The sequence below is a fragment of the Bos grunniens genome, chromosome 28 (genome assembly GCF_055505025.1).
Source record: "Bos grunniens cultivar Pamir isolate PY7600 chromosome 28, Bosgru_T2T1.0, whole genome shotgun sequence".
Lineage (NCBI taxonomy): Eukaryota > Metazoa > Chordata > Mammalia > Artiodactyla > Bovidae > Bos > Bos grunniens.
The window spans coordinates 4,730,150-4,757,249 of record NC_141192.1 but is presented as its reverse complement, the minus strand read 5'-3'; the positions used below and the strand labels follow the sequence as shown (position 1 = coordinate 4,757,249).

General features: G+C 39.2%; 1 protein-coding gene across 7 annotated transcripts in view; it reads left to right on the top strand.

The window, feature by feature from the left end:
* BMPR1A (bone morphogenetic protein receptor type 1A) overlaps window positions 1-27,100 on the top strand; it is a 143,038-nt gene that overhangs the window by 1,965 nt on the left and 113,973 nt on the right. The window contains exon 1 of one of the 7 annotated variants that reach the window (XM_086381148.1): window positions 21,095-21,250. The exons of 5 other annotated variants lie outside the window; for them this stretch is intronic. The gene's annotated coding sequence lies outside the window, so the exon portion shown is untranslated. Of the gene's footprint in view, window positions 1-21,094; window positions 21,251-27,100 lie in introns of those variants that run through there. One more of the 7 variants, XM_086381153.1, reaches the window with a different exon arrangement.

Here is a 27,100-nt window from a genome sequence, read left to right as displayed (position 1 = left end):
TAATCCTGGTTATTGTATTCCTCGTTTTTTAAGAAGAGGAAATCGAGACGGAGAGAGGTTGAATAACTTGACTAAGTGAGCTGAGATTTGAACCCAAGATTTTCTCTGTTACTCGAAATCTGTTAGAGTGAGGCACGCGAAGAGTTAAACAGCAACAATTACAAAAAGCCTTTCTCTGCAAACACTCTTAAGTTTAGGAGCGCTTTTCAGTTCACTCATAATTGAAATGACCGCTATTTTGTTGCTTGAGTTGAAAACAACTCCTTTATTGTATTTATTTCAAAAGGGCAGTTCAAGTCGGAATTAAAGTAGAATGTATTAATGCCTATCAATTTTCAGTTGTTGAAATAGTTTGTGAACTAGAATTTAAATATTTAAAATTAAAGCTAAACTAGGGCAGTTCTGAGCTAGAAAAGGGATGAAATTTTACCAAAGGCCAACTGAAATTTAGAATGCCCTTTTAATAGAACCTGTGTGGCGCTTCTGTTTTGGGTTCCCCCGCCCTGCGCATTCTCTGTAGAACTCATTTGAAACTTTTTCTACTCGCTTCACTTCACATCCTTTCTTGAGAACACTGAGGTTTCCAGTGGGAGCTCCTTCCAGAATTTACTGGATTCCTTTTATCATCGTCGTCTTTTCCTTCCGTCTTAGTGGAGGAATATGTTTTTCCTTCTTCCTAGTTAATACCATATTTCAGTTTTTTCTTTTCTTTCCTACTTAATGGAGTTTGTTACTCTCTTAGAGTACTTGTTTACCCTTTTATTCACTACTCCCTCCACCTGCTTGTTGCTGCTTTATCTTTTCAAATCATATTAACAACAACAAAAATTGTCCTTATAGAAGTAGTACATGTTCGTTAAAAATAGAGCAAAACTAAAGTGAAATTAAAATTCATTCCATAAAATTAACTCGAGACACTACCAAGAGTAATTTACTTTTCCTGCCTTGACTTCCTGACCATCTATTCATTTCTTTAACCCTTGGTATCTGAATTTCACCTTCGCAAAGGTCACCTGTAACCTAATAAACACTTTTGGGCCTCCTTTCTAAGTCAACTTGAACTTTTTGTAGCTTTCAGCCTCAACCCATCATTCTTGGAATGCCTTTCCTTGTCTGTCCTTCTTCTGCCCATTGTATTCAACAAATACTATATTTTAACATAACACAGGAGGCAGCAGAAGGCAAAGACAGACAGGGTGCCTTTCCCTCATGGAGCTTAGAGTCTACTGAAGCAGACATGAATTCTGTAATTAAATGTAATTGTATAATTAAAGTGCAGAGTATTTATAAGAGCTTAAAATGAGGACCTGACCTAGTGATGGTTTATGTTGGAAGAATCTTAGAAGGCCTTCTTGAAATTGTTACTTTGGGGCCCTGTGAACAGTTCTGAAGGATGAATATGAATTTCCTAGATGAAACTAGGGCTTCTCTGGCATTATACTGACTTTGTTATTCTTTGCCCCCTTTCCACTTTCTGGTCGTCCTTCTGATTGATCTAAGTGTTCTCCAAGTTTCACTTTTCAGATCATTTTTCATACTTCTCTGGTCTTTTGACATTATTATTTCAGACCCTTCTGTGTGAATAATTCTCGTCTCAGTTCTCTATTTCTTTCTGCCCTTCTACGAATATCGCTCCCGCTGATTCAGGCCGTGTTCTTAGCACACCTCTTTCCCTGGTGCTCCTTACTTCTGTCCACGTTTCCCCAAACGCAGACCCTTCCCCGTCCCATCAGCCGTGTCTAGTCAGCATCTGGTGGTTCTCCTTTCATGGTATTGCCACTTTTCTCTCTCTTCATGCCAGCTCTGGTTCAGTTCTTAATACACGTTGGTATCAAGGTTATAATAGATTTATAAAATGACTTGGACCACTTTAGTCCTTTTTCTCTTTTCAGAAACAGTTTAGACTGAGATTATCTTTTATTTGAGAGTTTGACAGAACTCACCTATAAGAGCATTCAAGCTTAGATTTTTTTTTTTTCCCTGGAAAGGAATTTGAATACCATTTCAACTTACTACATAGCAGTTGATCTTTGTAGGTTTTCTATTTCTTGTGTGAATTTTAGTGTTTAATATTTTTCCAGAAATGTATTTATTAAGTTTTCAAATCTAGTGTTGTTTGGTTTTCACAAAGTTCATTTTTCTTTAAATTGTTTAGTTTGCTATAGTCGTATACAATATTATGTCCTATGTATATCTTTGTATATTTCATAATTTTCCCTCTTCAGTCTTTTTTTCTCTGCTAACTGAAGCAGATTCCCATCCCACCTGGACTAATGTTATGACTTTATTGCCTTTACTTCCTTATCCAGGTTATCTTAGGCATCGCTGCCTAAATTAATCTTGAGTCCTTTTCATTTCCCCTACTCAGAAGTTTCCAGTGTCTTCTGTTAAATGAAATTGTTTTCTTGGGATTCGCCTCAGATTTGCCAGATTCTTATAAGGGAATGGCAACCCACTCCAGTACTCTTGTCTGGAAAATTCCATGGACTGAAGAGCCTGGTAGGCTATAGTCCATGGGGCTGCAAAGAGTCGGACGTGACTGAGCAACTTCACGTCATGTATCTTCCACTGTTTTTGCTTCCTGCCCATGTTCTTTCCCTGCTGCTTCTGTTGTTGCTTATAACTGTTCCATCTACTTGGATGAATAAATGGCTGATTGTCATATGTACAAGTCCTGCCCATTCTTCAAGCCCCATTTCAGATTCCAACTCTTTTTGAAGTCTTCCTCATTTTCTTCTTCTGGATGAACTCTTTGTGAAGGAAAGGGTTTTCTAAAGGTATGAAGTCTTTTAATCTAATATTTTCTTCTTGCATTTTTACTCGTCTTTTTTTTCTTGTAGTTTTATTGAGATATAATTGACATACAACACTAAGTTTAGGGTGTACAGCATAACAATTTGACTTCCATACATCATGAAACGATTATCATTGTAAGTTTAGTGAACATCCATCATTTCATATAGATTCAAAATTAAAGAATGGAAAAAAGTTTTATTCCTGTGATGAAAACTCTTCAGATTTACTCTTGTCAACTTTTATATATAACATACAGCAGTGTTAATTATATTTATCATATTGTTGTACATTACATCCCTAGTACTTAGATGTCTTATAACTGAAAGTTTGTGGCTTTTGCCACTCATTTGTCTTTTTAAATAAGCAACATTATTGAAATATAATTCGTGTATAGTTATATATGTACACATGTTAAGGTATAATTTTGTGCGTCATTTGATCTTTTACAGCACTTTTTATACAAATACTAGCTCTGCTCCTAAGCCTGTAGAATGGGTCTGTAACTGGCTTTGCAAAAGGCCCCTATCTGGCCTAGCAGCAGTTTCACATCAATTATTAGTAGTATTGATTGGACTTTTGGATCTTAGGAGCAGGGAGCCATGGAGAGAAAGGAAAATGAATTTCCTTTCAGGCTAAATTTTGATCTAGAAAGTGTTTCCTTCTTCCCTCTTCTACTTTTTATTAGTGTTTATGCTTTTAGAATGCTGTTTTAAAACCTCAAGGTCATTATTGACCGGGTCAGTCCAACTCTTTAATACTTATAAGATTAAATGCTGAATTGTGTTGAATTATGCCAACTATAAGATACACCCTCATTTTATAGACCGCTTATAAAGAAAATATGCTTCTAGTTGATTTTAAGAAGCCATGGATTGCACCTTCATTTCAGAAATGCTAAGATATGGAAAATATATGTGCTTTAGAATTAATGAGTAGGATTTCTGTTACTTATCAAAACTCCTATTCCTTTAGCGAACATGTTGGGAAGAAGAATTTAAACCACATTTATGTGGGAAGGGTTTATAGCCCTACTGTTATGGTGAATAGAGAGGGTGCTCGCTAAACCTCTTGAGCAAGTCGAATGTTTCATGCACCATAGAGAAGCGTTTATATGTTTGGATGGGATCTCTTCACAACTGGGTATGCCAGCCTGATCGTGAGGTACTTTGACTCCCCCCAGATTTTCGTCTTCATTTCTTTTGCTCATTTTCTGAAATGACAGGTTTCTAAAGCGCTGATAATTTTCACAAAATGGCACAGATTATATAAGGGGGAATTGTGGTAGAGTTGTGATAGCCCGTTTTGTGGATTATTTTAAAGACAATATCCAGTATTTATATATCATCATTAACAATCATCATATACTTAGTTTTCTAAAAAGTAAATATAAAAATAATTGTAAATATTTGGATAATTTTCTAAATCATAGTTACGTTTGTCAGTTTTATAGCCAACATTTAAAAAATTTTATTGACGTATAGTTGCTTTACAATATGTTAATTTCTGCTCTACAGCAGAGTGTAGATTTGGTTATACATACATATTCTTTCCCATTATGATTTATCACAGGGTACTAAATATAGTTCCCTGTGTTATACAGTAAGATCTTATTTATCTATCCTATATAGTCGTTTGCATCTGCTAATCCCAAACTCCAATCCTTCCCTCCCTCACACTCCTACTCCTTGGCAACAGCAAGGCTATTCTCTAGTCTGTTAATCTGCTTCTGTTTTATAGGTAAATTCATTTGTGTCCTATTGTAGATTCCACAAGTGAGTGATATCATATGCTATCTGACTTTGTCTGATTTACTTCGCTTAGTATGATAGCCTCCAGGCCCATCCATGTTACTGCAGATGGCGTTAGTCCACTCTTTTTCATGGCTGAGTAGTATTTCATTGTGTACACGCACCACACCTGTCCTTTCCTCTGTGGATGGGTGTTTAGGTTGCTTCCATGTCTTAACTACTGGGAATAGTGCTGTACAGCTAATACTTTAAAAGGCTATGAGTTCTAAAAATCGAAAAGAAACAAAAGGATGTTTTCAAAGATCTCCAGTAATGTGTTTTGAAGAAGGCACTAGAGTATTGTCTTAAGGAGATCATATGATTAGTGGAATCCATCTTTTGGTGGACTCAGATCAGATCAGTCGCTCAGTCGTGTCCGACTCTTTGCGCCCCACGAATCACAGCACGCCAGGCCTCTGTGTCCATCACCAACTCCCAGAGTTCACTCAGACTCACATCCATCGAGTCAGTGATGCCATCCAGCCATCTCATCCTCTGTCGTCCCCTTCTTCTCTTGCCCCCAATCCCTTTCAGCATAAGAGTCTTTTCCAATGAGTCAACTCTTTGCATGAGGTGGCCAAAGTACTGGAGTTTCAGCTTTAGCATCATTCCTTCCAAAGAAATCCCAGGACTGATCTCCTTTAGAATGGACTGGTTGGATCTCCTTGCAGTCCAAGGGACTCTCAAGAGTCTTCTCCAACACCACAGTTCAAAAGCATCAATTCTTCGGCGCTCAGCCATCTTCATAGTCCAACTCTCACATCCATACATGACCACTGGAAAAACCATAGCCTTGACTAGATGAACCTTTGTTGGCAAAGTAACGTCTCTGCCTTTGAATATGCTATCTAGGTTGGTCAAAACTTTCCTTCTAAGGAGTAAGCGTCTTTTAATTTCATGGCTGCAGTCACCATCTGCAGTGATTTTGGAGCCCAGAAAAATAAAGTCTGACACTGTTTCCACTGTTTCCCCATCTATTTCCCATGAAGTGATGGGACCAGATGCCATGATCTTCATTTTCTGAATGTTGAGCTTTAAGCCAGCTTTTTCACTCTCCACTTTGACTTTCATCAAGAGGCTTTTTAGTTCCTCTTCACTTTCTACCATAAGGGTGGTGTCATCTGCATATCTGAGGTTATTGATATTTCTCCTGGAAATCTTGATTCCAGCTTTTGTTTCTTCCAGTCCAGCGTTTCTCATGATGTATTCTGCATATAAGTTAAATAAGCAGGGTGACAATATACAGCCTTGATGTACTCCTTTTCCTATTTGGAACCAGTCTGTTGTTCCATGTCCAGTTCTAACTGTTGCTTCCTGACCTGCATGCAAATTTCTCAAGAGGCAGATCAGGTGGTCTGGTATTCCCATCTCTTTCAGAATTTTGCACAGTTTATTGTGATCCACACAGTCAAAGGCTTTGGCATAGTCAATAAAGCAGAAATAGATGTTTTTCTGGAACTCTCCTGCTTTTTCCATGATCCAGCAGACGTTGGCAATTTGATCTCTGGTTCTTCTGCCTTTTCTAAAACCAGCTTGAACATCAGGAAGTTCATGGTTCACATATTGCTGAAGTCTGGCTTGGAGAATTTTGAGCATTACTTTACTAGCGTGTGAGATGAGTGCAATTGTGCAGTAGTTTGAGCATTCTTTGGCATTGCCTTTCTTTGGGATTGGAATGAAAACTGACATTTCCAGTCCTGTGGCCACTGCTGAGTTTTCCAAATTTGCTGGCATATTGAGTGCAGCACTTTCACAGCATCATGTTTCAGGATTTGGAATAGCTCAACTGGAATTCCATCACCTCCACTAGCTTTGTTTGTAGTGATGCTTTCTAAGGCCCACTTGACTTCACGTTCCAGGATGTCTGGCTCTAGGTCAGTGATCACACCATTGTGATTATCTGGGTCGTGATCTTTTTGGTACAGTTCTTCTGTGTATTCTTGCCATCTCTTCTTAATATTTTCTGCTTCTGTTAGGTCCATACCATTTCTGTCCTTTATCGAGCCCATCTTTGCATGAAATGTTCCTTTGGTATCTCTGATTTTCTTGAAGAGATCTCTAGTCTTTCCCATTCTGTTGTTTTCCTCTATTTCTTTGCATTGATCGCTGAAGAAGGCTATCTTATCTCTTCTTGCTATTCTTTGGAACCCTGCATTCACGTGTTTATATCTTTCCTTTTCTCCTTTGCTTTTCGCTTCTCTTCTTTTCACAGCTATTTGTAAGGCCTCCCCAGACAGCCATTTTGCTTTTTTGCATTTCTTTTCCATGGGGATGGTCTTGATCCCTGTCTCCTGTACAGTGTCACGAACCTCATTCCATAGCTCATCAGGTACTCTGTCTATCAGATCTAGGCCCTTAAATCTATTTCTCACTTCCACTGTATAATCATAAGGGATTTGATTTAGGTCATACCTGAATGGTCTAGTGGTTTTCCCTACTTTGTTTAAGTCTGAATTCGGCAATAAGGAGTTCATGGTCTGAGCCACAGTCAGCTCCTGGTCTTGTTTTTGCTGACTGTATAGAGCTTCTCCATCTTTGTCTGCAAAGAATATAATCAATCTGATTTCGGTGTTGACCATCTGGTGATGTCCATGTATAGAGTCTTCTCTTGTGTTGTTGGAAGAGGGTGTTTGTTATGACCAGTGCATTTTCTTGGCAAAACTCTATTAGTCTTTGCCCTGCTTCATTCCGTATTCCAAGGCCAAATTTGCCTGTCACTCCAGGTGTTTCTTGACTTCCGGCTTTTGCATTCCAGTCCCGTATAATGAAAAGGACATCTTTTTTGGGTGTTAGTTCTAAAAGGTCTTATAGGTCTTCATAGAACCGTTCAGCTTCTTCAGCGTTACTGGTTGGGGCATAGACTTGGATTACTGTGATATTGAATGGTTTGCCTTGGAAACGAACAGAGATCATTCTGTCGTTTTTGAGATTGCATCCAAGTACTGCATTTCGGACTCTTTTGTTGACCATGATGGCTACTCCTTTTCTTCTGAGGGATTCCTGCCTGCAGTAGTAGATATAATGGTCATCTGAGTTAAATAAATTCACCCATTCCAGTCCATTTCAGTTCGCTGATTCCTAGAATGTCGACATTCACTCTTGCCATCTCGTTTGACCACTTCCAATTTGCCCTGATTCATGGACTCCAGTAGCATATTGGGCACCTACTGACCTGGGGAGTTTCTCTTTCAGTATCCTATCATTTTGCCTTTTCATACTGTTCATGGGGTTCTCAAGGCAAGAATACTTAGGTGGTTTGCCATTCCCTTCTCCAGTGGACCACATTCTGTCAGATCTTTCCACCATGACCCGCCCATCTTGGGTTGCCCCACGGGCATGGCTTAGTTTCATTGAGTTAGACAAGGCTGTGGTCCTAGTGTGATTAGATTGACTAGTTTTCTGTGAGTATGGTTTCAATGTGTCTGCCCTCTGATGCCCTCTTGCAACACCTATGGTCTTACTTGGGTTTTTCTTACCTTGGACATGGAGTATCTCTTCACGGCTGCTCCAGCAAAGCGCAGCCAATGCTCCTTACCTTGGACGAGGGGTATCTCCTCACCGCCGCCCTTCCTGACCTTCAACGTGGGATAGCTCCTCTAGGCCCTCCTGCGCCCGCGCAGCCACGGCGTGGGGTTAGTCCTCCCGGCCACCGCCCCTGGCCTCGGGCTTAAGGGCGTGGGGTATCTCCTCCCAGCCACTGCCACTGACCTCGGACGCTGGGTATCTCCTCTCGGCCGCCCCCCCTGACCTCGGACGCTGGGTAGCTCCTCTTGGCCGGCTGCCCCCCCCCCCGCCCCCCCCCGCCCCCCCCCCGCCGCCCCGGACCTCCGACGTCGGGTAGCTCCTCTCGGCCGTTCCTGCGCCGTCGCAGTCTGGCACTCTCCGCCGCTACCCTGACCTCGGACGTGGGGTAACTCCTCTTGGCCACCGCCCTTTGGGCATGGGGTCCTCCTGGCTTCTGCCCCTGACATCGGACGTGGGGTAGCTCCTCTTGGCCGCGCTTTAGCGCGCCCGGCGCTGCCGCCTGCGCTTTAGTGCGCCCGTCGAGGGCAGTTAAATATGGAACTAATGAATTACTGAATAGATAAGGAAAGACGCTAAATAGATAAGGAAAGATATTCTTGTGTATTTTTTATTGAAAACGGGTGGACACTTATATTACCATATGTGAAATAGATAGCCAGTGGGAATTTGCTGCCTGACAACGAGGAACTCAAACCAGGGCTCTGTAAGAACCTTGAGGGGTGGGATGTGGATGGAGGTGGGAGGGAGGTTCAGGAGGGAGGAGCCATATGTATACTTATGGCTGATTTATGTTGATGTTTGGCAGAAACCAACACAGTTCTGTAAAGCAGTTATCTTTCAATTAAAAAACAAATTTAAAATTAAAAAAATAACCTGTGGATTTGAGCTATCCTGCCTGATATTATGCACGTTGTTACTCTTCTGTTATATTTGTGATGAACTTTGTTTTCTTACTGTAAACATTTTCGTACCACTAATAACATCTGAAGCTGTAGGGCTTGGCTATTGCTCTATCTGTATATAATTGGCTGTTCCTTGAAGGGCTTTCTTGGTGGCTCAGATGGTAAAGAATTTGCCTGCAATGCAGGAGATCCGGGTTCAATCCCTGGGTTGATCCCCTGGAGAAGGGAATGGCTTCCCACTCCATTATTATTGTCTGGAGAATTCTTTGGACAGAGGAGCCTGGCAAGCTATAGTCCATGGGGTCGGACATGACTGAGCCCCTAACACATTCACTTCACTTAAGAAGAATAGGGGTATGTCAAGTGCGGGGATAAAATAGTCAAATTTACAATTTTGGAGATAAGTTACATAGTGGATAATCAGTTTGGAGAAGGGAAGACCAAAGACACTGAAACGTGTAGGGAAGCTGTTCATCCTTGTTCACACTTAGGATGGTGACAGGTAATTAGGGTGTAGAATGGATGGGACTTGGTAATTAGCTGTGGAGGAGAGGAGGAGTGGGGCTGTCAGGTAACTCCCAGGTTCCTAGATTGGAATCCTGGCAAGGTAGATGTGTGTTAACTGAGATGAAAAAAGTAGGGGGAGACCTGATTTCTGCAGGAAAATAGTTTTGATCCTCTGAAACACCAGGTGGAAATTTCTACTTGCAAGTTGCATTTATAGGTCTGGAGTTTGACAGAGGTTTGAGTTGGAGGTAGATAGACATCTGGAATTGAATACATTGTATATTCCAGCAGTGGGAACTAGGTGGCTCTCGAAAGTGACCTTTGTTTGCAAGTGACAGAACTAACTCAGATTAGCTTAAAGCGGGGAAAGCTCCCCCCAACCACCTCCCAAACCCATTTTTGGGAAAAGACTAGAAATAAATATGACTGGATCTAAGTGTTCAGATGATGTAATTGGGAATCTGTCTTCTCTGCTTTATTACCACTTTTTTTGTCTCGATTTCAGTAGGTACTTTGATCTGCAGCGAGGACCACTGGTAGCTCCAGGGTTACATGGTCCTTACTGCGTAGGTTCGGGAGAGGGAAAAGCACTTCTTTCCCAGGTGCATGTGCTCTGTCGCATGGAGAGATTGTTACTGAGTCCACACGGAATGCAGGGTACGGTCATTGCCAGAACTGGCTTATGTGCCCACGGAAGCAGTCAGGGATTGACAGCCTTCTTGGAGCCGTGTGAAGTGGGCAAGTGGTTGTTTGCTCAAAGAAAGGTGGCTCTGAGTAGGCTGTTGTTGAGTCACTGAGTTGTGTCTGACTCTGGGACCCACTGGACTGCAGCGTGCCAGGCTTCCCTGACCTTCACTATCTCTGGGAGTTTGCTCAAACTCATGTCCGTTGACTTGGTGATCCTATCTAGGTGGGTAAATGACATAAATCCACTATTTTAAAGGTTCTTAACCCCTTTCAAGGATATTTTTTGAGTATCTGAAGAAAAATACACAAATATAGTAATTAAGTAAATAAATTCACCTTGACGAAGGTGAAAGTATAGTGAAAAAACTGGCTTGAAACTCAACATTAAAAAAGAAAACTAAGATTACAGCATCCAGTAATCATGGCGTCCATCACTTCATGGCAGTAGAAGGAGAAAAAAGTGGAAATAGTGACAGATTTTATTGTCTCGGGAGCCAGAATTACTGCAGATGGTGACTGGTGCCTTGAAATTAAACAGCGCTTGCTCCTTGGAAGGAAGGCTGTGACAAACCTAGGTGGCATATTAAAAAGCAGAGACATCACTTGGCTGACAAAGGTCTGTCTGGTCAAACCTGTGGTTTTTTCAGTAGTTGTGTACAGATGGGAGAGTTGGATCATGCAGAAGGCTGAGCGCCAGAGAACTGATGCTTTCAAATTGTGGTGCTGGAGGAGACTCTTGAGAGTCCCTTGGACAGCAAAGAGATCAGGCCAGTCAATCCTAAAGGAAACCAACCCTGAATATTCATTGGAAGGACTGATGCTGAAGCTGAAGCCCCAGTACTTTGGCCACCTGATGGGAAGAGCCACTGGAAAAGACTGTTGCTGGGAAAGGTTAAAGACAAAAGGAGAAGAGGGTGGCAGCGGGTGAGATGGTTAGATAGCATTACGAACTCGATGGACATGAATTTGAGCAAACTCCAGGAGATGGTGGAGGACAGAGGCTGGCCTGCTGCAGTCCATGGTGTCTCAAAGAGTCAGACGTGACTTAGCAACTGAGTCAACAACAGTATATGATTGTTGTTATATACAACACCAACAACAGTATATAATTTCATGGTTGTTTTACAGACCTCATGTCAGGAACTCCTGGTATATAACAGCAGAGACTCTAGAACAGCCCTGAGAAATAGCAATTTAAGACCTAGATAGAGAAGATAGACATTAAAAAACTTCACAAATGATTATCTGATTATAGTTACATTAAGATCTACAAAGCAGAAGGACCGGTGGCTTACAAGAGTAGTAAGGGAAGTTGGTCTGTTTAGGGTGCAGGTGCTTTTGGAGGCTTTCCTGAGAAGGTGGCCGGTACAGTGAGACCTTGGACTGGAAAGGAGAGGAGAGTGTTCCTGGAAGTATCACTATTTAGTAGTTTTTAAAGCAAACATTTTTTGCTTTTTAAAAAATTACAAAAATAGTATACCTGTTGTGGACAGTTTGGGAAATTTGAAAAATTTTCAAGAAGCCGCAAAACACTCGAGCCCTGGCTTTTGAGTTTTGTAAACTAACATCTATATAGCACTGGTATTACCACTAAGCTAACTGTGCAGTCTTGGATACTGTATTTAACTCTATATGGATCTTTGTTTCCTTGTCTTAAAAAGTGAAAGGAGTTGATAAGCTTTAATGTTGTTTTCTGCTTAAAAGAATAAAGTTACATGACTGTAATGCAGAGTGGTTAGTTACTGAAATTGCTTTTGGTCCTGATGACATCACTGGATTTCTGATTTTTAGCTGAAAAGTCACTTTTCTGCCCTGGCGGTCATTTCAGGTAACAAAGGAAATGGCATATGACCAGTGGTATTCTTCCATGCCCTGCTTTCCTATCTCTTCTTTTGAGCTTTTTTTTTTTTTCTTTAGATAAATAATTTACCTCAACCATCTGAAATGTTACAGGCTCTCAATATTGAAGTTAAATCTGGAGGAGACTTCATGGTTGTCATGCTGTTTTGTGTATATTGAGATTTGTGGGTAGCTTTCTTACTTGAAATTAAAATTTTTTTAATATATTTCAGGAATATAAAATCTTGAATGTCTTAAATTTGTATTTAACAAAGAATATTTAGATTTCTAGCTGAAAGGAGGTCCTGTTGGGAAATACTGAAGTTAAGGCTATTAACTTTTGGTGAGATTCTTGAATTTATTTATTTTTCAAAAAAATCATTTAAAAATGTCATGAAATAAAAATATTTGAACAGTGTCTATATATCAGGTCAACAAAATGCTATCACTTGATGACAGATAACTTTTATTGTATCAATTTCAGTAATCTTTCACATAACAAAAAAATGTTGAGAAAAAGACTTGCTTGCTGTATTTATATGTGTGTATCTTGAGTAAAGAAAAAAGTTAATCTTTCTGAAATAGTGCTTTAGTGATCATCTCTACCTGTTAAATATTTTTTTCTGGTTTCTTATTTGCTTACAGTATAAAATTCAGATTGTCCCATACTGGCCTTCTTCTCTGGCCCCTCCTGCCTTTTCTGCCTCGTTCACTCCCCAGTGCTCTTTTATTAGCCTCTGTCACCTAAATGTCCAGTTCTGGATGTGAGTTCGGAATCGTTAGATCTGCAGTGTCCACTGTGGTGCCGCGTGTGGTGGTTGAATATTCAGACTGTGGCCAGTCTGAAGTCTGCACCGGATTTTGAAGATGGTGCAGTAAAAAGAAGGTAAAACACCTTTACATACACATTTTGATTACATGTTGCTACTGTTTGAATATGTTGGGTTAAATAAATGCATTTTTGATTCTGTTTGCTTTTTTAATGTGGCTATTAAAAGTTCTTAAGTATGCATTATATTGTAGGGTGCTGCCTTTCCTCCCCCCATTCTTTGCTTATCATAGTTCTTCAAAGTCTAGCGAGAATCCTGTCTCTCTGTGAAGCTGTCCTCAGTGGTCCAAGGCTAAAAGTTGGCTCTTCTGTACTTTTGTTTGCAGGGAGTTGGTGTTTCTTGTGTATCATTAACTACGTTAAATTTCTTCACTGTAAGCCTTCTCAGTTTTTAATCAGGTGAAGCTCCAGTGTCGTTTCCCTGTCTGGCGCCATAGACGACCTCTTTTGTTTTTTCTGTTTAAAGAACTTTTGTTTCTTCTGTTTAAAGAAGTTACACATATTTGTGTTGAAACGTCAAACAGTCACGGCCCGAAAGTAGAAAGTCAATGTCTTCTGTAATCCTGCCCTGTGCTCCAGAGATTACTGCTATTAAAAGTAATATAAAGATAATTTTTCTTTTCCACTGTCTTCATTTCTTCCTCTTAATCCCTTTCCCTGTTTGCAAAAAATGGGGCCATACTATGCATCATTTTCTGTAACTTTGTTTTCACTGAATATGTGGCAGGAGTCTTTTATGTCAGTAAATATCAATTTTGTTGTTCTTTTTAGTAGCCGAGTAGTATTCCCTTTTACAAATACACCTTAATTTAATGTAGTAATCAGCTACCAATGAATATTTAGATTGTTTCCAATTTTTTGGCATTACAGACAATGCTGTGGTGCTTGTACATATCCTCTGAGAGTATTTTTATTTTATAGGATGAATTCTTAGAAATGCATTTACTGTAAGAGAAGCCATACAGATTTGATATGGTGCCAAACTGCACTGCGAAATCTTCATAACAATTCACTCTGCAACCACGTGTTTGCATATGTTCTCCCCTCCCTTCTTCACAGTAACATCCGTCTGTTTGCATTTTTGCCAGTCTGCCAGCTGCACACACAGCATTATAGTTTTAATCATAGTCTAATCATCATAACCTCATGAATAAGGTTGAGCAGTTTTTTTGGCACTTTGCATCTCTCTGTCCTTGGCTCATTTTTCTAATCCAGTCTTTTGTGCTCATCTGTAGACTCTTGTGTGGGTGTCGGCTCGCTCTTTGGCACACTGCATTTGCTTTTTTATTTGTCATTTGTGTTTTACTGTTGTTTGTGATGTATAAAAACTCATTTGCTTTTGTAAAAGTATTAAAAAACAAGAGAATAAAAAGTTTAAGTTGTCTTATGCTCTGTTTTATAAGCTCCTTGGTTGAATTTTGTCCTAAAAAGTTTTGTCTCACCAACAGTACTAGTTCAGTGCTTTGTGCAGAGTAAGCGTCCAGGTGTTTGTATGTGTTGATGGTGAAGTGGGTCCAGATTATGCCACTGTAGCATAACAGTTATTTTGAGCTGAAGGCATTTGATAATAGGCTTCCCCCCGCCCCGAAGCAGAGGCTCTCAGAAGTCAGTTGGTATTAATTTTTTTCCTCGAGTTTCAAAACCAGGGAAGATTGACTCTTCTCATTAGAGAGGAAAAGAAGAAAAGCAGATATCACACCTGAACTGCCATTGTCACAGAAAGATCACTTCTTCCATGTATTCCCCTAAAGGTGAATCTTGAATCTTTTAAAAGTCATCTGTTTTCTTATAAATACCCTTCTTCTCCCCACCACCTTTTTTTTTTTTTGCTGGAGTACCAGCAAAAGTAGAGCAGAACATCTCATTACCTAGACGAGTAGTCATTATGCACCTGATTGGTTTATCTGTGCCTGTTTGAAAAAGGGATAAAGAAAACTGGAGAGAAAGCTCACTGTGGACAGAGACGGTGACAGTGGAATAGCCTGTGTCTGTTTTGAATTTCTCTGAGTTCAAGTGATACTGCAGAATGGAACCAGGCTTCAGTCATTTTGACAGGGCTTGGGCTGCTGGAGAGGGGAGAGTCGAAGCAGATCTTTAGCTAGGAATGTGCAGGGGTAAGAGCTTCTCACTCCTTAGTTATCAGAAAGTTCCAGCTTGTCCCCAGAAGAACAGTCGCCATATGACTACCTGTGATACAGACAGTATGGTTCCCATCAGCCAGGAAGGCGGCAGCAGCCACAGAAACTCCTGGGAGCTCAGATCCAGAGCTGTTTATTTTGTCCTGTCCCTACGCCCCATCCCACAAAGAGACCAGACCTCACCCCTTCCTCTGTTGAACTCTCTTGGACCATAGGCGAAGCCTGAATTTGGAGATGAAGGAGGTGATTGAAAGACTGAGGATTAAAGATTTCAATATCAGTAAATGGGGCTGGACTTTTGAACAGAAGGGATTGTTCCAGATGCCATCAAGGACTAGGAAAAGGAAATTGGGCAAATCACAGTTTGGAGTAGAAACTGGAGAAAAATAAAACCTTTTCTCGTGTTTTTACCAATTTCAGACCCTTTATTAAAGTTACACAAATATCAGCTTAAGTTCCTACTAAAGCCCCTCATGACACCAGAACTCATTCTTTTCTCTCCATAAAAGCTGTTAGGGTATATACACAATCGTTTGATTTTCCTAATGTGTCTGTTTTCAAGTGTATTTCAGTTCTGCTCAGTATAATGTAGTATTAAGGATGCTTTATGTAACTTTCAGATTTATAAACTGAATATGGTAATCTTTTAAATTGGAACATTAATTAAAATATCTTATTCCTTAGTTGTTATGGAGTCGGAGTTTATTGAACCTTGGAAACGTTGTTTTTCAGTTGCTCAGTTGTGTCCAACTCTTCGTGACCCCATGGACTGCAGGACGCCAGACTTCCCTGTCTTTCACTATCACTCAGACTCACGTCCATTGAGTCGATGATGCCATTAAAGTAACAATGACTTGATAAAAAGCATCAGTTTAATATATTTTACTTAGTATATGATATTTTCAGTTTATAAATTTAAATTAATTTTTACTCATTTTTCACATGTAAAAGGTAAATGGGTTTCAGTTTCAGTAATGTAGAACAATAGAATAAATACAAGATCAAGACAGATTAAATAATACCTAATATTACTGTGTACTTGGCCCTATTTCACGTACTTTGTACATGTTAAGCCATTTATCCTTATAAGTATTATATGATACAGATATTGTTTTCTATTCCTTTTTACGCATGAGAAAAACGAGGCGCAGAAGTTATATAACTTGTCAAGGTTTGAACAGCTAAATAAGTAAGTGGCAGAGCTGGGATTCAAACCCAAGTAGTCTGACTTTAGAATCTGTGTTCTTGACCACAAAGTTATATTTGTTCTCAGATGGAGTAGGGTAATTTTAATATGGAGACCTGAACTGCACACAGTCAGGTACGTGTTTTACTGTATTTTTGCCTGTTTGTATTCTGTGTTCTCCACAAGGAGAAGGTCAGTTTGCCTGAGTTTGCTGTAGTGTTGGCCTGAGGTACCTGGTAAAACATGTTCTCCACTCAAGGTCTAAATGTATTTATATTTGATGGGTTAAATTTGATTGACTTTGAATAATTGATCCCGCTTCTATTTTTAATATTTAAGATTTGTTTGACACTTCTCATGGGTAACTTTTTGATTGGCATTCTTTGCTGGGCCTAATGTTTCCTTTGCATTGTAGAGAAAAGGATAGTAAAAGGTCAGTGGATTACAGTTATTTTCTAAACATCCAGAACCCTTTTCTAAACATTTTTTAAAATTAGTGCTCTATTGTATATCTCATTTCTAAGACATAAGTTTGTTGATGATGATCAAGCTTTTGTTGATGATGATCAAAAAAAGACAAGCTTTTTTTTCACAGTTTTATCATGGCTTTTACTCTAAAGTAGTTGAAATTGGGTAGATATTTGTAAAACATAATTGCTATTTGTATTGTTTCTTAGAATACACTTAAAATCTATCTTGTGAGAGAACAGGAAGAAAAAAGATTTAAAAATACTGCCACATCAGTTGAAAATGAAAGTGAAGAAGCTCATCTGGGGGAAGACTTTGGAGTCAAATGGGTTGAGAAATGAAACCTGGTTTTTAGCTATTAATGTTGCTGAGACTGTCCTCTGGAATATTATTAAATTGTTTATGTTGCTCCATAAAAATTTTTTGTATAAGTGGTTATGATATGTAGACTTTTTTGAATCTTCTTCCTTGAAGGTTTTTCTTTAAAACAAACAAGGCTTTTTTGCCTCCTAGTTACAGAAGTAGTGCTTACTGAACAAATGTAAAATACAGAGAAGCCCCGAGAAAAAAGTAAAAATCTGTTATATTCATACTACTCAAAGGTGACATCTGCAAACATTTTGGTATACATAGTATAAGTTTTTTAAAAAAAATCTTACTGCTTAATGATTCTGCCATAACTTAAGAATGTGATGAAATTAGGTGAGTAAAGCTGAAATTCTGTTCATACATTAAGCTTGTATGTCTGAACCTGAAATACAAGAAACTTAGAATTTAGGGGATAGAGAGGGGAGTTACCTAAATAGAAATACAAAGTTTTGGAAATTTGGCTGTCCTATTCTAGTTATCTGTCCATCTTTTTTGTTGTATATTCTCCTCTTTTCAGCTGTGGAAGTTTTAAAAAAAACTAAGACATTTCAAATTTGAAGTGTTTTTCTATAGTAATTGACTAAAATAGAGTAAGATGTGGGGAGGTAGAACCTAAACTGAGGGAGGTCAAAAACCATATGGAAATAGAAAATCCAAAACCTCTTGCAGAATGAAGCTAGGAAGAATGGAATCTAAACACTGAAATTATACATCTGCGAGGCAGCTGTGCGATCTTTGTTCGTAGGTTCTGCTGCAGAAATAGCAAAAGAAACTTTGAAAGGGAAATGTATCCTAAATAGACTAAGCTAATTATGATATGGACATTTATAATGTTACAATGTGTATTAAATCATCTTTAAATGAACTATTCCCTTTTCTTAAGGAGTTATAAAAATACTTTTCCAAAAATAGCAGATCACTTTTGGGGGGTTAAATTTGAGTTTCCTATTTATATCGTCAGCACTGAAACAGCATTTTATTAAATTATGGATCAAGGGATTTTCAGTGACACTAGAAGAGTGTGATACTGTTGTGAATTTGTTGGTTGCTTTCGTTTTTGTTAGTATTCAGGGATGTGTGGTAATTTAATGTTCTGCCCTTCAAAAATCAACTCTTATGAATTTGTTTAGACAAAACATTTAATTTTTAAAATCATCGGGCGCTTAAAAACAGTTGAAATTTGAAAAGGGTAAGACGAAATGTTTATAATTACTAACATCTGAATGGCTTTATAGTTTACAAAGCACTGTTTAGCATCCAGTTATCTCTGATGAATTTGTCTTGCCAACATTTTTATCTCTTGAAAATTAAGACAAAGCACTCAAGTTGGTGGTTATAGAATGCTCTTTGGCTTTTACTTACTGTAAGAGTGATACATAGTCAAGGATTCAGAAAACAGGGGAGAGTAGAACAAAAAGGGAGCGTCTCCAATGCCTCATAATAACCATTGTTGACATTTAGTGTAATTCTCAGTCTGGTTTTTCTGTCCATATTTTTTGCATAGTTTGCCCTGATACTGGAGGTTGTAATATTTATATCTTTTAAACATTTATATGTTAATCATTTCTAATAAAAACATAGTTCTTAACCATTTGAGGGGGGGTTATTGTTTCAATGGAATATTTTTCTACTTGAGGGAAAACATTTTATCCTAGGATCATGTGTTATAAATATCTAGTATTAAGAACGTGGACTCTGGTTGGGTTTAAATCTCAACTCTGCTTCTTCCTAGCTGGGCTATCAGCATTTTGGTAAACTAACATCTCTGCGTCTATTTCCTCATCTGTAAAATGGGACTAATGGCTTCTGCTTCCTGGAGTGGTTGTTTATTTTTATATATATAGTTTTGCTTCCATGGAGCATATATATATATATTTTGTATCTTAGAACTAGTATCTGACCCACTATAAGCACTGTATAAGTTAACTAAAATTTTAGATTAAGGACCATAACCACACTGACTGCTGATCAAACTAGCAAACAAAAAATTAGTAAAGATACAGAAAGTCAGATATTGCAACAAAATACATAACCTAATTAATAGAGAACATCACACCCAGTAAGGATAGAGTATGACCCACTGTGTCCTTAAAGCAAAAGCCTCAAAAAATATCAAAGGATTGAGATCATTCGCAGTGCCCTCTGATGGTAGTGGGATTAAATTAGAAATCAGTAACAAAAAATAATGAGAAAACCTTTGAAATTAGATTGCATTTTTAAATAACCGCACATGGGTCTAATAAGAAATTACAAAAGAATTCAAAATTATTTTGGATTCAAAAATAATTAAAATACATGTCATTTCAAATTTGGGGATACAGTTAATTCTATACTTGGAGGAAATGTTATAGCTTTAGAAATATATATTTTTAAAGTAGAAAGGCTGCAAATAAACAACTTAAGGGTCCATCTCAAGAAATTAAAATGAGATTTCCTGTCTCAAGTTTTATTGGGTGGGGTTGGGGGGAGGAATTTTAGTTTATGTTTTTATCCCTTTATAGGAGGAAAGGTAAGATTGACCACAATAGTTGTACTTTTTTACTAGTACATTTTAACTCTCCCTGCTCAGATGGTAAAGCGTCTGCCTGCAATGCCGGAGAGCTGGGTTCGATCCCTGGGTCATGAAGATCCCCTGGAGAAGGAAATGGCAACCCACTCCAGTACTTTTGCCTAGAAAATTCCATGGACAGAGGAGCCTTGTAGGCTACAGTGCATGGGGTCGCAAAGAGACACGACTGAGTGACTTCACTTAACTTCACTTCCCTTGCCTCCCAAAACTTGAGTCCTAATTTACTTGATTTCTAGGAGGCTTCAGTACCATTTATGAAAGCCTCTCATTTTCTTGGCCCTTCCATAGAGCCTTTAACTTTTCTAAGGAGAAAGAAAGTCTTTTTGAGGAAGCATAGACAATTCTGAGATGATCAATTTAGTTTTGGTAATTATTTCTAAGTCTTTAAGACTTGTACCAGGCTTCTCCGTCCATGGGATTTTCCAGGAAAGGGTACTGGAGTGGGTTGCCATTTCCTTCTCCAGGGGATCTTCCCAACCCAGGAATCGAACCCAGGTCTCCTGCATTGCAGACAGACGCTTTACCCTCTGAGCCACCAGGGAAGCCCAAGACTTGTAAAGTATAAATCAACTTGAAAAGTACATAATGAGCAACTGTTATAGACTAAAAACTATCCAGACTTGGTTACACAGTAGTGAATGAAAACAGCCCTGAGTTCTGCTTTCATGGAGCTTATGCTTTAATGGGGGAGATTAGCATTAAAAAAAAACCCAAACCCACCCAGTTTTGCCATGACAGTGTGGTATTGGTGCTAGGAAAGAAAAGTTTAGAGTCCTAGTAGAATGGCTAGTAGAGGACCTAAGCTTATGTAGGTTGAGAATGTGGTAAGATATGTAAAAATTAAAAAATTAGAATAAAGTAGAGAAATAGACCCATGGAAAATCATAGAAAGTATATTTTTTAATGGGGAAATAAATTTTAAAATGTGTTATCTTAACTGACTAATCCAGAGGCTTGAGTGGTTATCCTTAGTCTGGTATATAGCATTGGATAACCTCATTCAGGACATGCTTTTTAGTTCTCTGTTCTCTAGAATGGAAGTGGTCAGGACTAGACCAGATAATTGCCAAGTTTCTAATACTTAAGTACTCATTCCGTTGAAACTGTTATTAGCTCTTTAAAGAGTATTTTTCTTTAATTATGGAAACAATATATGCCATGTTTAGAAAAAATTTGGAGACTATAGAAAAGAAAGACTCTCTTCTTCAAATTTCATTTGTACTAGAGATGTCAATTTTATTATAAATAGACTATATATCAGAGAACTTGACCTCCCTGCAGCTGTGGGAGGTAGTGATCAAGGGGACACTATTAATCAGAATAGGCTAAATTATGCCTCAGTAATGAAAACAATTCTCCGATTCCAGTGGCTTGACAGAGTGAAGTTTGCTTCTCATCCCATAGTCAAGTTAGGTCAAGTATAAGCAGTTGAGAGAAAACCTGACAGAGGTTCTACCATCTGTAGCTGTTTCTCAGAACACATGGCTTTCTTGGTTGCTATGGAAGGGAGGAGACCGTGGGCGGACCTTGTAACCGGCAGTTACCTAGCTTCAGTAGTGGGAACTAGTCATTTGGTTTTACCTAACTGCAAGGCAGTAAAGAAGTATAGTTCTTCCACGTCCCTGGAGTAGAGGAGACCTGGCTGTGGGTGAGCTTTAAAAAATCTTAACGATCTTGGTTTTCCTGGCCATAGTTGAGTAGTTGAAGATGGACCTCTAGTTCAGGTGGAGCTGGTTGGGTTGTTTTGCCTAGGAATTTGCTTTTGGGCCACTGGCGACTGGAATGCTTAGGCCGGTAGACACAGAAGCTTTGCTCCCATTCAGGGTGGTGGGATTCAAATAATTAAGTATTAAAAAATTTATGCATAGAGAGAAGAATGAATCAGATGTGTTGAAGAAATAAAGTGTAGTTTTGGAGAGAAAAAATAGCTGTTGGTATTCAGTGGCTTTCCATTTCTCAGTCTACTTCTTGAGAGTATATATGCTTTCCCAGTACATGGAATAGTCCCTCAAAGTGAACATGTTTTGTGCCACAAAGAAAATCAGTAGATTTTCAGAAAGCAAAAACCAAACAGGTTGTGTTTTCTGATCACAGTGCCGTAGAAATGACTGGAAATAGGGTGCCTTAACTCCCTCCAAAATAAAAACAGAACAAACTAAAACATAAATTTGAAACAAAACACCTACATTTGTGTGTGTGTGTTTGGAAGGAAGAGACATAGCTTTTAAATAGCTTAAAGAGACAGTCATAACTGAAGTCACACAATTTAGAAGTAAATTAAATTGAGAGCACAATGTAATGTCAGTAAAGCCAATGTGAAATTTTGTGGGAAATTCATAAAAATTAAAAATCAGTAAATAAGGAAGATTAAAACTGAGTGAACAAAGTATTCAGTTCACCTGATTTAAAACAACGAAATAAAGTCAGATAAAATAGAATGAAGGAATGATAAATAGAAAGTTATAAGTTAATAGAAACCAAAACAATTGGAGTAAAATAAAAAATTAGCAGACTCTGGGCAAGTCTGATTAAGAAGAAAACGAACTAGAAGCAAACGTTAAAACAAAGCTATAGACTACTCTATAAATACCAAGATAAAAGTCTTGTAATGGAATAGTATGTGCAACTTTATGCCACATAGCCTAGAAATTGGATGAAATGGATTATTTCCTAGGAAAATATAAGTTACTGAAATGGTCAGAAGAAATGGAAAAGCTTGATAATCCAGTAGCTGATGGAGAAATAGGAAAAGTTGTCAAAAAGGTACATCCTTAAAAGGGCCAGATGTTTTATAAAACTTTAAAGTAACTGATAATTCCTGTTATACATCATTTCCAGAGGAAAGAAAAAATGCAGGAAGATACTCTTTGAAAGTAGCATTAACTCTCACAGCAAAAAGGATAGCACAAGAAAAGAAAGCAGTAGGCCCTTCTCATCACCTAATAGTAAAATCCCAAATAAAATACTAGCAAATCAAACCCAAAAGTATATTACAGCTATAGATTCAAGGGTGACCTCACCTTAGGAAATCTGTTAGTATCGTTGTTATTATTCAGTCACCACATTGTATCATTAACACTACATTAATAACCAGAGGAGGAAAACAGTATAATCATCTTCAGTTCAGTTCAATTCAGTTGCTCAGTCGTGTCCGACTCTTTGCGACACCATGAATCGCAGCATGCCAGGTCTCCCTGTCCATCACCAACTCCCGGAGTTCACTCAGACTCAGGTCCATCGAGTCAGTGATACCATCCAGCCATCTCATCCTCTGTTGTCCCCTTCTCCTCCTGCCCCCAATGCCTCCCAGCATCAGTCTTTTCCAATGAGTCAACTCTTCGCATGAGGTAGCCAAAGTACTGGAGTTTCAACTTTATCATCATTCCTTCCAAATTGATGACAAAAAAACTATTAGATAAAGTTCAGTAAGCAGTTCTGATAGACTAGGTTTAGAAACAGAAGGAAACTTCCTTAACCTGATAAGAGATGAAACTAACTGAAACATACAGTAAATACAACTGGCAAGATATTTTCCATGAGAAAAAGAACAATACTAAGCTCATTTAAAAAAATTTTTTTTATTGAAGGATAATTGCTTTACAGAATTTTGTTGTTTTTTTCTGTGAAACCTCAACATGAATTAGCTATGCTGTTGCTGCTGCTGCTGCTAAGTCCCTTCAGTTGTGTCTGACTCTGTGCGACCCCATAGACAGCAGCCCACGAGGCTCCCCTGTCCCTGGGATTCTCCAGGCAAGAGCATTGGAGTGGGTTGCCATTTCCTTCTCCAATGCATGAAAGTGAAAAGTGAAAGTGAAGTCGCTCAGTCGTGTCTGACTCTTCGCGACCCCATGGACTGCAGCCTACCAGGCTCCTCCATCCCTGGGATTCTCCAGGCAGGAGTACTGGAGTGGGGTTGAATCGGCCAGAGGTGTACATATATCCCCTCCCTTTTGAACCACCCTCCCATCTCCTGCCCCAGCCCACCCCTCTAGACTGATACAGAACCTCTGTTTGAGTTTCCTGAGCCATTCACCAAATTCCCATTGGCTATCTATTTTACATATGGTAATGTAAATTTCCATGTTACTCTAAGAGCTCATTTTTAATGCTGCTGTTAAACATTTAACGGGAGATCTCTGCCTGAGGAGTTTTGTGTGAAAAAAGGTATAGAAGCATACCTTGGAGATGTTGTGGGTTTGGTTTCAGACGACCTCAGTAAAGCAGGTATCATGTTGTTGTTCAGTCATGTATCGTAATAAAAGAAGTCAAACAATTTTTGTTTTCTCAGTGCAGATAAAAGTTATATTTATACTACACTGTCGTCTACTAAATGGGAAATAGCATTGTCTAAAAAAACCAACATCTGTACCTTAATTTAAAGATACTTTATTGCTAAAAATTGCTGACTGACATCTGCAACTTCAGTTGAGTCAGTCTTTTTGCCAGTGGAGGGTCTCACCTTAATGTTGATGGCTATTAACTAATCAGGGTGGTGATTGCTGAAGGTTGGGGTGTCTGTGGCAGTTTCTTAAGACAGCGTGATGTTTGTTGCGTTGTTTGACTTTTCCTTTCGAACAGCTTCTCTGTAGCGTACAATACTTTTGATAGCTTTTTACCCACAGTAGAATTCTTTCAAAGTTAGAGCCAATCTTCTTACACCTTACTGCTGCTTTATCAAATAAGTGTATGTAATATTCTGAATCTTTTGCTACCATTTCAACAGTTTTCACCACATCTTTACTAGGAGTATATTCCATCTCAAGAAACCACTTTCTTTGTTCATCCGTAAGAAGCACTCCTCATTTGTTAAAGTTTTGTCGTGAGATTGCAGCAATTCAGTCACATCTTCAGGCTGCACTTCTGATTCTAGTTCTCTTGCTGTTTCTACCACATCTGCAGTTGCTTCCTCCCTTGAAGTCTTCTACCCTTCAAAGTCATCCATGAGGGTTGGAATCAGCTTCTTCCAAACTTGTGTTAATGTTGATATTTTGACCTCCTCTCATAAATCATGAATGTTCTTAATGGCATCTCAGTGGTGTATATTTCCCAGAAGATTTTCAGTTTACCCAAATTCATCAGTGGAAACACTGTGTATGGCAGCTATAGCCTTACAAAATGTATTTCCAGTTTTTAAAAAAATTTTATGTTTAACTTTGCTGGGTCTTCGTTGCTGCGAGGGCTCTCCTCCAGGTGTGGAGAGTGGGGCCCACACTAGTTGTTGCGAAGCTTCTCATTGCAGTGGCCTGTCGTCAAGGAGTACGGGTTCTGGAGTGCAGGCTCAGAGTTGTGACGCTTGGGCTTAACTGCTCTGAGGTCTGTGGGATCTTCCTGGACCAGGGGTTGAACTGGAGCCTCCCACATTGGCAGGTGGATTTTTCACCACTGAGCCACCAAAGAAGCCTCCGAAATGTATTTCTTAAGTAATAAGACTTGAAAGTTGACATTACTCCTTGATCCATGGGCTGAGTAATAGATGTTTTGTTCGCAGGCGTGGAAACAACATTAAACTCAGTGTACATTTCCAGCAGAGCTCTTGGGTAACCGGGTGCGTTGTCAGTGAGCAATAGTATTTTATTTTTTTTACATTTTAATTTTTTAAGTTGAAGTATGATTTTCAGTGTTGTGCCACCTTCTGCTGAATAGCAGAGTGACTCAGTTATACACATATAGACATGATTTGTTAGATACTCTTTTCCATTACGTTTATCACAGAACACTGAATACAGTTCCTTGGCCACACCGTGGCCCTTGTCGTTTACCCATCCTGTCTGTAACAGTTTACCTCTGCTGCTCCCAGGCCCCCAGCCCTCCCCTGCCCTCTCCTTCCCCTTGGAAAGGCCTGTTTTCTGTGTCTTCTGAGTGGGTTTTGTAGACAGGTTCATTTATGCCCCATTTTAGATTTCACATATAAGTGATGATCATATAGTATTTGTCTTTCTCTCTCTAACTTACTTCACTTAGTATGATCATCTCTGGTTGCATCCATACGGCTGCAGATGGCATGCTTTTGTTCTTCTTACTGGCTGAGCAATTCATTGTACGTGAATCACTATTACATTGTGAAGTGGAGTGGAGTGAAGTCGCTCAGTCGTGTCAGATTCTTTGTGACCCTGTGGACTGTAGCCCACCAGGCTCCTCCGTCCGTGGGATTCTCCAGGCAAGAATACTGGAGTGGGTTGCCATTTCCTTCTCCAGGGGATCTTCCCGACCCAGGGATCGAACCCAGGTCTCCTGCATTGCAGGCAGACGCTTTAACCTCTGAGCCACCAGGGAAGCACACTCAACATCACTAGTTATTAGAGAAATGCAATTCAAAACTACAGTCAGTCACTGTACTATGTAATTACATAACTACATTGTACTATGTAATTATTATTACATTGTATGTATGTACCACATCTTTTCTGTCCATTTATCTGTTGATGGACATTTAGGTTGCTTCCATGTTTTGGCTATTGTGAGTAGTGCTGCTATGAACATAGGGTTGCGTGTTATCTTTTTGGATTATAGTTTTGTCAAGGTATATACCCAGGAGTGGGATTGCTGGATCATATGGTGATTCTATCTTCAGTTTTCTGAGGAACCTCCATACTGTTTTCCATAGTGACTGCACCAACTTACATTCCCACCAACAGTGCAGAAGGATTCCCTTTTCTCCATACCCTCTACAGCATTTATTATTTGTAGACTTTTTGATGATGGCCATTCTGACCAGTGTGAGGTGGTACCTCACTGTAGTTTTGAATTGGATTTCTCTAATACCTAGTGATGTTGAGTGTCATTTCATGTGCCTACTGGCCAGCTATATGTCTTCTTTGGAAAATTGTCTATTGAAGTCTTCTGCCCATTTTTCGATTGGGTTTCTTGTTTTTTTGTTGTTGTTGTTGAGTTGTGTGAACTGTTTGTATATTTTGGAGATTAAGCCTGTATCTGTCACATCAGTGAGCAGTAATATTTTAAAAGAATCTTTTTCTGAGCTGTCGGCCTCAACAGCGTACTTGAAACGTTCAGAAGACCATGTTGTAAACAGATGTGCCGTCACCCCGGCTTTGTTGTTTCATTTAGGGAGCATGATGGAGTAGATGGAGCACAATTCTTAAAGGCCCTAGGATTTTCGGGATGGTAAATGAGCATTGGCTTCAATTTAAAGTCATCAGCTGCATTAGCCTCTAACGAGAGTCAGCCTGAGCTTTGAAGTCAGGCACGGACTTCCTCTCTCTAGTTACGGAAGTCCTGACGGCACCTTCTTCCAGCACAAGGCAGGTTGGTACTTCCTGGTGGTCCAGGGGTTGGCCCTGCACTTGCGATGCAGACTTCTTGCCTTAAACTTCATGATCCTGCTTTTGTTTTCAAACAGTTTTTTCTGTAACTTCCTCATCTCTCAGCCTTAAGAGATTTGAAGAGCGTTAGAACCTTGCACTGGATTAGGCTTTGGCTTAAGGGAATGTTGTGACTGGTTTCATCTTCTGTTCAGACCACTAAAACTTTCTCCATGTTA